Consider the following 12,667-nt stretch of genomic DNA (forward strand, 5'->3'; position numbering starts at 1 on the left):
ATTTTTATGTAATTGTGTTTATGTATAAATGTAATAATGCTAAAAGAGGAATTTTCATGATATTCTAGGCATAAACATTTTAAATGCCAAAAGATGGATTTTTGTTACATTTCTGAATATACATTTATAGTATATGTATGCATAAATGTCTAAATGTTAAAAAGAGGAATTTTTGTTATATTTTAAATATGTATATTAATGGTATGTATATACATGAATATTTTTGTTTATCAAAGAAGAATTTTCATCATATCTTTAAATAGGAATATGCATAATTAATTTTGGTATCAAAAAGAGAATGTTTCATCATATTTTTGCCTAGGTTCAAATGGAGAAGAGAATATTTAAGAATATTTCTATGTGAATATTTTAATCAAATGATCTATGCATATTTATTAAAGGATAATTTAGAAAAAGAAATATCCTTGTTAAATTCTATTATTCACGCAAGTAGAATTATTTATAGTTCTTTTATGTCCAAAGTAGAATGAATTTTCAAATTATTGGATGTTTATCCTTTACGATTAGAAATCACAGTTATTTATGAGATAAATGGAGAAATATCTTTAGGAATTAAATCTAGGAATAAATTCAAGAAATTCGGTGCTAGACCATGACTACGTGAGAAAGGTGGGTCAGTAAGATACCAGCCCATCTCTTGAATCGTAAATTAAGCCAAGACTTGTGACCATTCCCATTTCTTTAGTACGAAGAAGGGATAACCGTCTGATTTAGAGAATTTCCCCTATAAGACCCGAAATCATCTAGAAATAAGTTAGAAATTCGTTTGATTGAAATTGATGGATGGATCAACCGAGATACGAGATTTATGATTTTCATTGAGGAAGCTTGGGTTTTGAAAAAAGGGTCTTGTGAAACCAATACTAGAGATGTTTTCTCATGAAAAGGCTTTTCCTGAGAGGAAATCAAACTCAATGGGAAAATCATGCTATAGAAACTCTGTTTTTGTAAAGGAGTGTCTTACGCCAAAATGCTGGAGGAAGCATTTGGTTTATTGTTTAATCTAAGGAGAGTTTACATTGCAAGCCGACGGGGAGTTATCAAAGGATGTCTCGCGGCCTGCCAAGGTCTTAACCAGCCTCAGTATGGTTAAAATGGTGCGCTTCCGGTGCGATGGGCGAGGGTTGACGAAGCAGTCCCTAAGTGAAGTGCTAGGATACCTAAGGAGGATCCTAGAGGGTTTTGACCAGGCGATGCTCGGGCTCGCGGTTTCGAGGACACCCATGCATATGTCGAGGGAGATCTTCATGGATTGGCGAGAAATTTATTTAAGTAAACTAGAAACTATGAAATTGGATCTCGTTGGTTGACTAGCCGGTCTGCAAAAACGGAGAGTCCAGATGACACTTGATTGGAAAACAATGGAATTGGAATATTGAGGATTACGATGGAAACACCGTGGTTTTATTACAGTTTTGTCTTGAAAATAGTTGAAATATGAGAAAACGCAATTTCATATTGGGTGCGTAAGTGGTGTTTCTATTTAATATATTTGTATGAGTGCTAGCTAGGGGGCATGGGAACTCTTTTCCCTGGTACGCGGGACAAACACAACCAATTTTTTATAAAGAGGGATCCCACTAATACAATGGTTGGGCGGTTGGCTAACCCATGGGCTGGTTGGAGGCTGGATCGGTGGATTCCTACAATAAAGTTCAATTATGTTCAAGTTACGATAGTTGAAGTAAGTGACATGGTAATTGTGAGACCCCTCTGCCCCCTCTGCGCACCGGATTCCTAGTTGTTAGCAGAGTGGAAGTAGCTTTCCCTTGTGGGGGGTAGGGTTTCCCACTCGGGGCCTCGCCCCTCGAATGTCCGAACACGAGACTAATCTGGTAGTCATTTCGAGACTAAAACCGAAAAAATTTCCCTTGCTCGAAAAACGGGGACGATTCCACCTTTTTTATTTTCTTAACGAATTTTCTAACGGGGTCAAGAGACTAAACTATCCTTCACCTGATTAAACCAGATAGAAGGAAAACTATCACTGACTTGGTTTGGAGAAATCAACGCTTTTTTCCTAACCAAAGTCAGGCACATCCATTGATCTACTCATTTGAGAAATTCTTTTGGTTTTTATTTAACTACTCGAATTCTAAGCGTATTCCTATTATTTCAATTTTATTATTAAAACTCCACTGATTCTAGCCTAACCCCATCCGGCCCATGGGTTAGCCACCACCCAACCACTAGAATCGGTAGAACCAGACAATTACTCACCCACCCATAATTGAATGCCTTTCTTAACTTTTGCTTTCGAATACAGATATGCACACACTCCTCTTTAAAACTTTAACTTATAAAATAATCCATTGACAAACAGTTATTGGTTACTGATGTCATAACTCAAAAATTCCATCTAGTCCCTTGTTTCTCAAAAAATAGCATCACTATGGACTCTCCGTTGAGACCAACTGGTCAGCAAACAAGATCCAGTCAGATTACAATAATCATTTTGTCCATCATACATATCTTCCACGACATACGCATGGGTGTCCTAGGCACCGCGAGCCCGTGCATCTCTTGGTCAGAACCCTCCAGGATCCTTCTTAGGTGTCCCGGCACTTCACTCAGGGACCGCTTTGTCGGCCCTCGCTCATCGTACCAGAAGCACACCATTTTTCAACCATATCGAGGTTGGTCAAGACCTGGGCAGGCTTTGCCGCGTGAGCCGTCCTTTGAACACTCCTCGCCAGCTGATACCGAACTTCCCTTAGAAAAACACATACCAAATGCTCCCTCCAGAATTCTGGCGTAAGACAGTCCTTTAAGAAAACAAGGTTTCTATGCAAGTTTTCAGTTTGATTTTCTTTTGAATACAAGGAGTAAAACAATAGAAATTTCTCTCTTAGAGTATTTAATTATTCATTTATCAAATACTCAGAATTTAAACATAGAATTTAAGAGAACTCTAATTTTGATATAAAAATTCTTTATGCATCTATTTATGCATAAAAATCAACTTCAATGGGAATAACACTTTTATATAAAAAAATCCTTTTATGCATCTATTTATGCATAAAATTAAATTTAATATAGGAATAACACTTTTAAAATAAAAAGAATTTCCTTATGCATCTATTTATGCATAAAAATCAATTTTTATAAGAATAACGCTTTTATAAAAAAATTCCTTTATGCATCTTTCTATGCATAAAAATCAAATTTAATAAGAATAATACTTTTGTAATAAAAAAAATTCCTTTATGCATCTTTCTATGCATAGAAATCAAATTTAATAAGAATAGAACTTTTCTTTAAAAAAATTCCTTTATGCATCTTTCTATGCATAGAAATCAATTTTAATAAGAATAACAATTTTATAATAAAAAATTTCCTTTATGTATCTTTCTATGCATAGGAATCTAATTTAATAAGAATAACACTTTTATAATTAAAAAATTTCCTTTATGCATCTTTCTATGCATAGGATCAATTTTAATAAGAATAAAACTTTTATAATAAAAAAATTCCTTTATGCATCTTTCTATGCATAGAAATCAATTAATAACACTTTTATAATAAAAAATTTTCTTTATGCATCTTTCTATGCATAGAAATTGTAAGATTCCTCCCCAGCCCCTCAAGATGTCCAGTATCTTCCCCCCTGTAATCAATCCCCTCTTCAAAATAATAAAAGATCTTGTTTCTACCTATTTTGACCTAGAGAGAGAAAATATTCTAGAGAGAGATTATTCAGATTTTAGATATTTTTGGATGAAAAAATATCTCTTCTTATTAAAATAAATTCTCCCGAAACAGAAGTTCAAAAAGATTTTCAGAAGATGCATTAGAAATAAATTATAATATGTTCAAAAGGCCTTATCCTAAGGGTCAAGATTTTTTAAAAATTTTAAATTAAGGTTCTGAGGGGCCAATCATATTAATCCAAATATAGGGAGGAGATAAATTGAAGAAATAAATAAAATCCCCCCAAAAATGAGTAAATACTCACATAAGATGAAGAGTGGACTAAGGACCAAAGGAAATACTAAAAAAATAAAATTTTGACACCTCAGAGTGGGGATTCCCCCTCATGAAGGAGGTGCCTATTTCACATGTGTGGTGGAGTTTTAAATTCTGAAATATTGAGATATTTCATATCTCCTCTCTCCTAATTCAAGTCTAGTTCCAAAAAGTAAGCTAAACTGACCCAAAAATGGTCAAAAATTGACAAAACTGATCTGAAAAATTCTAGAATCAGTTTGCTTGGTTAGAAGCTCACTTTTTCCTATAAATAGAAGCCTCTCCCCTTTTTAGAAGCTTAATAGTGTTTTATGCACCGTTACTCTACTCCACCCCACAGCCAAAAACAGTGAATTTATTGATAATTCATTAGTTTTTGATCTTTTCCTCTTCAAAAGAATTGGTGGCCACTCTTGTTGCAAACAAGAGTAGATCCCTCAAACCATCAAGCCAAAGGAAAGCTCACAGAAATTCATGTAAGCTAGAAATCCTACTTTTTCTTTATTCCTTTTGATGGTTTTCTAATTTTTGTTTTCTTTAAAATGAAAAAATGATGTTATGCCTTGTTGGAAAGGCTTTCCCCCTAAATTCAGCCTTTCTTTATCCTAGAAAAGTAATCAAATTGTTAGAATTAAACTTTTCATATTGTTTCTCTTTTAAAAGTGGAATTTGATTAGTTTAGAATGCTTTAAACCATTTGGGATAATTTTAAGTAACTTGAGGATAGAAAAATTTGAAAAATGGTCAGCCATACAAAGGAGGTTATGGCAAAATTTTCTTAAATTTTGTGAAATAAGTTTTATCTTTTATTATTCAAAAAGAGTAATCCCCACCGTTTATGTATTCTAAAAGTGTTATTTTCATTCTAGGCATAGAAAAATGCATAATAGAAATATTTTTATTATAAAAGTGTTATTTCCATTAAAATGAAATTCTATGCATAGAAAGATACATATTGGATAATTTCTTTTTTGTATAAAAGAGTGATTTTCATTACATTTAAATTCTATGCATAGAAAGATGTATATTGAAAATAATTTTTTTATTATAAAAGTGTTACTTTCATCAATATTGATTTTTATGCATAAAAAGTTTTTTTATTGTAAAAGTGTTACTTCACCAATATTGATTTTTATGCATAAAATGATGCATAAAAGAATTTTTTATTGTAAAAGTGTTACTTTCGCCAATATTGATTTTTATGCATAAAATGATGCATAAAAGATTTTTTTAATTATAAAAGTGTTACTTTCACCAATATTGATTTTTATGCATAAAAGATTTTTTTAATTGTAAAAGTGTTACTTCTACCAATATTGATTTTTATGCATAAAAGAAATTTTTTAATTATAAAAGTGTTACTTTCATCAATATTGATTTTTATGCATAAAATGATGCATAAAAGATTTTTTTTAATTATAAAAGTGTTACTTTCACCAATATTGATTTTTATGCATAAAATGATGCATAAAAGAAATTTTTTTATTATAAAGGTGCTACTTTCATCAAAATTGATTTTTTTATGCATAAATAGATGCATAAAAGGATTTTATTTTATATAAAAGTGTTATTTCCATCGAAGTTGGATTTTATGCATAAATAGATGCATACAAAATTTTTATATCAAAATAAGAGTTCTCTTTAATCCTATGTTTAAATCCCATGAATATTGGTAAATGAATAAGTAAATACCCTATGAGAGAAAATTCTACCGTTTCATATTCTCTAGGATGGTAATGAGAAAAATCAGAAAAACTATCGAAGTCAGAATTTTAGATAAATGATTAATTTATTCCTCATAGGAATTGTGATTAGTTTTGAATTCAGTTAAGCAAAATACTCAATGAATGAAATTCAATAAAGTAGTAATTGAAATATTACCCTTCGAGAAAGATAACAGGGAGAACCTTTCGAGACTCAAACCCTGAATCAGACTATGACCAAGACATAACTCCTTCGTCAATTTCAAGAAAAGACGATGTGACCAGTTCAGGAAAATATACTTAAATCACCCACCGAATCTAAAACTAAGTTGAGACCCTTTGATTTTGATCTGAGGATCAAGGTTACAAAATTCAAGGAATTCTGTTTGGATTTCAGACCTGCGAGCGACGATCAGAAAGTCTTGGGATACAGATTTAAGATATACCCATTGTATTTAAAAGAAAATCAAAACTAAAAACTTACATAGAAAACTTGTTTTCTTAAAGGACTGTCTTACGCCAGAATGGTGGAGGGAGCATTTGGTATATGTGTTTTTCTAAGGGAATTTCGGTTGCAACAGCTGGGGGGGTGCTCAAAGGACGGCTCACGTGGCAAAAACTTGCCCAGGTCTTGACCAGCTTGGGTATGGTGAAAAATGGTGTGCTTCTGGTACGATGGGCGAGGATCGACAAAGTGATCCCTGAGTGAAGTGCCAGGACACCTAAGGAGGATCCTGGAGGGTTCTGACCAGGCGATGCACAGGCTCGCGGTGCTTAGGACACCCATGCGTATGTCATGGAAGATATATATATGTATGATGACGAGAAAATTATTGTAATCTGTTTACTGGATCTCGTCGCTGACCTATTGGTCTCACGGAGAGTCCATAGTGATACTGTTTTGTGAGAAATAAGGATTGAATGGAAATTTTGAGTTATGACATCTGTAACCAATAATTGTTTGTCAATGGATTGTTTTAAAAGTTAAAGTTTAAAGAGGAATGTGTGCGTATCTGTATTCTAAAGCAAAAGTTAAGAAAGGCATTCAATTATGGGTGGGTGAGTACTTGTCTGGTTCTACCAATTCCAGTGGTTGGGCGGTGGCTAACCCATGGGCCGGATGGGGTTAGGCTGGAATCAGTAGAGTTTTAATAATAAAATTGATTAATAGGAATACGTTTAGAACTCGAGTAGTTAAATAAAAGCCTGAAGACTTCTCTAATGAATAGATCAACGGATGTGCCTGATTCAATTAGAAAAAAAGCATTGATTCCTTCAAGTTAAGCTGTAATAGTTTCCCTTTTATCTGATTTAATCAAATGAAGGTTAGTTCAGTATCTTGACCTCGTTAGAAAAATTCGTTAAGAAAATAAAAATGGTGGAATCGTCCCCATTTTCGGGCATGGGAAATTTTTCCGGTTTCGGTTTTCGAAATGACCACCAGCTTAGTCTCGTGCCCAGACATTCGAGGGCGAGGCCCCGAGTGGGAAACCCTACCTCGCGCAAGAGGAAGCTACTTCTGCTTACCATCTAGGAATCGGGTGCGCAGAGGGGACAGTGGAATCCCACAGTTGGTATCAGGGTGCTGTTGTAAATTTACGTAACAGCAACAGAAATTGCTTAAAATTTTAAAGTAAATTTGGGAAATAATATTTTTGCTTGTTAATATTATGTTGAATGAACTTCACAAATTGAAAACTCATAAATTGAATTGGAAATTTATAGATGGATACCCGAATCTATCTGGCATTCTTGAACTCTCCCAGAGTCAGAATATGATAGCCTTTGCATTCTGGCACCTCATCAACTCTGCTACAACCCGAGTAAGCAGAGTGAGACTCGCACGTCATTTTGAGAGTCTTTACTTTCCTGATCCTATTGAGCGACGTCGGTATATGTGGTTCTTTGGAGGACGATGTATTAATATCAGTACCAGTCAGCGTTAGAGGCTCAGGCAAAATATTTCCTTAGCCATGATTCTGATAAGGCTAGGGCTTGTTGTTTGTTCAGCATGTACAACTCTTTGATCATTCACCCAGGAACTTCAGAATTTCATGCCGAGTTTTTAGTCTTCTTAGCCGCTTTATACCTCTAGAAGTAGAATTACAGCACCTCTTTCTGTAATGAATCGTGTGTACCATGGTATGTCTCCTTTGCAGTTTCGCTTCTTTATGCGTACGTGATTGAGGCACGTGATTGAGGCAGTGATTTTGGGAGCCGTGATGCTCTATGTATATATCAAAAACTTTTGATAATAAATGAGGTTTTGCAAATTGCTTTCATGATTGTGAATATGGTTACTCTTGTTCAAGAAGTATGATGAAATAATTATTTGTCTCAAAAAATTAAATAATCATAAATCTGTTGTCAAGGTTAAGTTGACGAAAATCTCGTTTTGTCAGAGTCATGAGGCGTGTGGCCTATGCAAGGCAACCAGATCCTCTAACCGATGACGAAGAGTTAGATCCGGATGTTCGAAAAGCCCTGCAGAGATCCCAACCTGGTCCCTTCAAGGGTGATGGGGAGCAGTTAGGTGAAGTAGTGGAAAAGTGGATTGAGGCTATGGAAGAATACTTTGATGTAACTGGCTACAATGAGAGAAGCAAGATGGCTCTCGCCAGGTTAAAGATTGTGGAAACGGCCAGGGTCGCTTGGAGGAATCACTGCGAGACTAACCGTCTTGACTAGAATACCCAGACCTGGACCGATCTTAAAGCTTACCTCAGAAAGAGGTTTTGTCCTCCGGGCTTCCTTGAAAGTAAAATGAATGAGTTCTTGGAACTAAAGCAAGATAGCCGGACAATTGAAGAGTACCATCAAGCTTTTGCCCTTCTCCTCAAATATTCCCCGCAATTGGATACAGAGGCCAGATTCATTCAAGGAATTAACGAGCCATTGGACACCTTAGTGAAGAATGCCAAACCTGTCTCAATGGCCGAAGCTGTAAGAATGGCAAAGGACTTTGCCAAAGCCTGCACCCTCTAACTTTAAAAGACTCCAAACCCCGAGAAGTACTTCAAACTTTCCTCCCCCAAAGAGGCAGCAAGGCCCAAATCAGAATCAGGATACTAGGAGATTCAGAAGACCCTTCCCACCTCTTTCAAGGATTCAGAGGGATGAGCTCAGAAGTGAGAACCGGTGTTTTGGATGTGAGGGTTTTGGTCACCAGCTGAAAGACTGCCTGACTCCTACCATATGTCAAGGGGGCAGGGAAGTCAAGGACCAAGAGTGCAGAGACCAGCCCCTTCCTATCAGTCAAATCAGGGTCCATCTTGTCAAAATCAGGGCAATCCTAGGAGAACTCCAGCTCAGCCATCTGCCTTTGTCTAGAGTAGCCTCAGAACTCCTTCTCCCAGAACTAGGGCAACCAAAGAGAAAGAGTTCTGCCTCAAACTGCAGTAGCCAGAGCAGTCACAATAGCAGAAGTAGTGGAAGAGGAAAGAGGACATATTTATGCAGCAATTGAAAACCAAGGGCCAAACCATCAATTCTCTGTCATTCATACTCCAACTGAGTATCAGTGTAAGCCTTTTAAGCTTATTATTGATTTAGGCAGTACTCATTCATTTATTTCCCTTGGATGCTTGTGTAAGCTAGTCTTAGATCAGAAATTAGGGAAACCTATGCAAGTTGAATTGGCCAGTGGGAAGATTCTTTTCACTCACCTTGAGACAGATTGTATTCAGTTTAATCTAGATGGGAATTTAACTTACTGTTAGTTCAGAGTTATACCTTTGGGAGTTTTCAATTGGATCCTTGGAATGGATTGGCTCCACAAAAATCAAGCTGACATTCACTGTCATAAGAGAACCATTTCCTTCCGTGACCTTCACGGAAATAAAGTTCAAGGAACCAAAATTTCAGGATCCCCAAGTCTACAGTTAGTAAAAGCTTCTAAGTTACTAAAAGGACTTAGAAAGAAGCAGCTCATTTATGTTGTCAAAATGAATCCAGTAGACACAAAGTTAAAAGCTAAAGAACTTGAATGGTTAAGTGATTATGATGATTTATTCCCAGCAGAATTAACAGAGATGCCTCCAATTCGGGAAGTAGATCATGTGATAGAATTGACCCCCGGAGCTCAGCCCTAGTAGCCCTGCGCACGTACAAAATGATAGTTCCTGAAGCCATTCAACTCAACGAATAGCTTAGACAGTTGTTAGAACAATGGATTGATTACTCATAGCTTTCCCCCTAACTAATCTTCTCCAGAAGAATATCCCGTTTCAATGGTTTGCCAGGTGCAAGAGTGCTTTTGATAAGCTAAAGACCGCCTTGGTAACCAATCCCATTTTGAAGATGCCAGATTTCTCTCTACCCTTTGAGGTAATAAATAACTGATGCCAGTGGTTTTGCCCTGGGAGGTGCACTCATGCAGGAAGGTCATGCAATGGCCTATGAATCCCAAAAACTCAGAACGCATGAGAGGAATTATGCTGTCCATGACTTGGAACTACTTTTAGTAGTATATGCCCTAAAGTTGTGGAGACATTACCTACTGGGTCAAAGATTCACTTTGATGAGATAGATCATCAGAGCTTAAAGTGGATCTTCACTCAGAAGGATCTCAACATGCACCAAAGAAGGTGGATGCAGACCCTGCAGGAATTTGATTTTGAAATTAAGTACCACCCAGGCAAAGAAAATGTGGTAGCAGATGCCCTCAGCAGAAAAGCCTCCTTGCTTGCAATTATTGTAGTGTCAAATCCTTTGATTATTGAAGCAAGAGAGAAGATCATGCAGGATAGATTCTTTGGCCCTATTGCTACCCTACTTATGTAGGAAAGCAAAACTCCATAGGAGTTGAACTGAGTTCAAGGGTATAGCCTGGATGATGGAATTATGTATTATAATCGCAGGTTATGCATTCCCAAAGATGAGGGAACTAAGGGTCAAATTCTAAATGAAGCCCATGACAGCCTTATTGCAGGACATCCAGGTTTCATCAAAACCTACATGTCTGTGAAGAAAAGCTTCTTTTGGCTTGGTCTAAAAAAGGATGTGCTTAATCATGTACGTCAATGTCTGACCTGACAAAAAGTCAAGGCCAAGAGAGTAAAAATGCATGCGAAGTTACATCCATTAGACATCCCCCAGATGAAGTGGGAATGCATCACTATGGATTTTATTACTGGATTACCTTCAGTGCAATCAGGTTACAACTCCATCTTCGTGGTAGTTGATAGACTAACCAAAGTTGCCCATCTGATTCCAGTAAAAGAAACCTACACTGCAGTGGATGTGGCGAGAGTTTTCCTCAAAGAAATCTTTAGATTGCATGGCCTACCCAGAAGAATAGTAAGTGATCGAGACCCCAAATTCACGTCAAGATTCTGGACTGTATTTCTCGAAGCAGTAGGAACTTTCTTGGATCTCAGCACAGCTTACCACCCTGAGACCGATGGTCAAATATAAAGGGTAAACCAAGTAATCGAAGATATACTTTGGTCATGCTGTGGGGTGGCAGGGAACCCAAGAAGTGGCTAAGTTATCTGCACCTAGTCGAGTTCGCCTACAATGCTTCTTATCACCGAAGTATTGGGATGAGCCCTTTCAAAGCTCTGTATGGATAAGATTGCTTAACTCCATTAACTTGGTCCAACCCATTGATTAGGGTCGAGATGTCTAGACAGATGCTTGATGACATGGAGTAGCAGATGCAGTCAATTCGCAAAGATATAAAAGCTGCCCAGGATAGACAAAAATAGTATACAGATAAGAAGAGGACAGACAGAAAATTCGAGGAAGCAGATATGGTCTTCATTTGAGTACGCCCCAAAAGAAGTTCTCTGTCTCTTGGGAAGTACAAGAAGTTATCCCCCAGATATTGTGAACCATATCTGATTACAAAGAAAGTAGGTGACTTAGCCTACAAGCTTCTTTTGCCTCCTCATCTCAAAGTACATCTCAAAGTACATAATGTATTTCATGTCAGCCTTCTTAAAAAGTATATACCAAGCCCGAATCATGTGCTTAATGATGAAATCTTAACTTCTTCAACCCAAGGGCAGATGGAACTCAAACCTGAAGAAATCCTTGATGTTCGAGAAAAGGTTCTTAGGAATAGAATTATTGGTTAAATGGAAGTTCTATCCTTTTGAAGATGCCACCTGGGAGAAAGAAGCCGAACTGTTGCAGGATGACCCCCAGTTTGCGAGATGAGGACATCTCGCGTTTTTCAAGTGGGAGAGAATGTAAGATTCCTCCCCAGCCCCTCAAGATGTCCAGTATCTTCCCCCTGTAATCAATCCCCTCTTCAGAATAATAAAAGATCTTGTTTCTACCTATTTTAGCCTAGAGAGAGAAAATGATCTAGAGAGAGGTTATTCAGATTTTAGATATTTTTGGATGGAAAAATATCTCTTCTTATTAAAATAAATTCCCCCGAAACGAAAGTTCAAAAAGATTTTCAGAAGGTGCATTAGAAATAAATTATAATCTGTTCAAAAGGCTTATTCTAAGGGTCCAAATTTTTTAAAAATTTCAAATTAAGGTTCTGAGGGGCCAATCAGATTAATCCAAATGTAGGGAGGAGATAAATTGAAGAAATAAAGAAAATCCCCCCCAAAAATGAGTAAATACTCACATAAGATGAAGAGTGGTTTAAGGACCAAAGGAAATACTAAAAAAATGAAATTTTGACACCTTAGAGTGGGGATTCCCCCTCATGAAGGAGGCGCCTATTTCACATGTGTGGTGGAGTTTTAAATTCTCAAATATTGAGATATTTCATCTCTCCTCTCTCTTAATTCAAGTCTAGTTCCAAAAAGTAAGCTAAACTGACACAAAAATGGTCAAAAATTGATCAAACTGATCTGAAAAATTCTGGAATCAGTTTGCTTGGTTAGAAGCTCACTTTTTCCTATAAATAGAAGCCTCCCCCTTTGTAGAAGCTTAATAGTGCTTTATGCACTCTTACTCTACTCCACCCCCCAGAGCCAAAAACAGTGAATTTATTGATAATTCATTAGTTTTTG

Source organism: Cibotium barometz, chromosome 62, assembly GCF_041138505.1.
Source record: "Cibotium barometz isolate CiBa-2024 chromosome 62, ASM4113850v1, whole genome shotgun sequence".
Taxonomy (NCBI): domain Eukaryota; kingdom Viridiplantae; phylum Streptophyta; class Polypodiopsida; order Cyatheales; family Cibotiaceae; genus Cibotium; species Cibotium barometz.